The following is a 666-nucleotide window of genomic DNA, read 5'->3' on the forward strand; positions in this document are numbered from 1 at the left end:
GTGTCCTTAACCTTGTCCTCCGCAGAAGAACGGACTCAAGATGACCTATATTCAGATGCGAAGGCCCACGTGGTTGAGGACTCGCTAATGGCCCTTTCCTGTCCCATGCTAAATTGTTCTTGCCTATAACGGTTGTTTACCGCCTCAACCTCACGCGTCGCGGCTCGTTCGCTCCTCGCACAAAACAATTGTTCTCTCATTAGGGAATAACCTTTAGTCTTTTTCTTGGTGATTGAGCGACCCCGTTTTTTATTTATTTTTTTTGCCTTCGGGTTAATCTCCTCATCAATAGACATTTTTTGTGTACATTTGGCTTTGCATCTGTGTTTATATTGTGACCATTACGAATATTTTTTTCAAGTATTTATTAAGATTATTGTAATCGAAGTGAATTTCATTGATTCCCTTTCTACATAATTTAGTATTACATCCTTTACGTTAACATTCCTAGAGATTATAGAGATATATTCCCACGTTGGCACATGTTGTCAACACATTCACTATAAAAAAGCACACATCAAAATAACGATAATAATGATAGCAGTTAATTCCGTCCACAGCTCGGGATCCAGAGTATTTCCTCGGATTCCTTCTTACCGTGCGTCGAAGTCACTAACACTTTATAGCTTCCCGTTACTAAGTTTTCGTCTCGGGAATTTCTGTGGC

At 39.8% G+C, this 666-nt stretch overlaps 1 long non-coding RNA gene across 1 annotated transcript in view; it reads right to left on the reverse strand.

Moving 5' to 3' along the window:
- Window positions 1–666, reverse strand: part of LOC119593780 — a 44,413-nt gene that overhangs the window by 43,481 nt on the left and 266 nt on the right. The window lies entirely within an intron of this gene.

This window comes from Penaeus monodon, chromosome 32 (assembly GCF_015228065.2).
Source record: "Penaeus monodon isolate SGIC_2016 chromosome 32, NSTDA_Pmon_1, whole genome shotgun sequence".
Taxonomy (NCBI): domain Eukaryota; kingdom Metazoa; phylum Arthropoda; class Malacostraca; order Decapoda; family Penaeidae; genus Penaeus; species Penaeus monodon.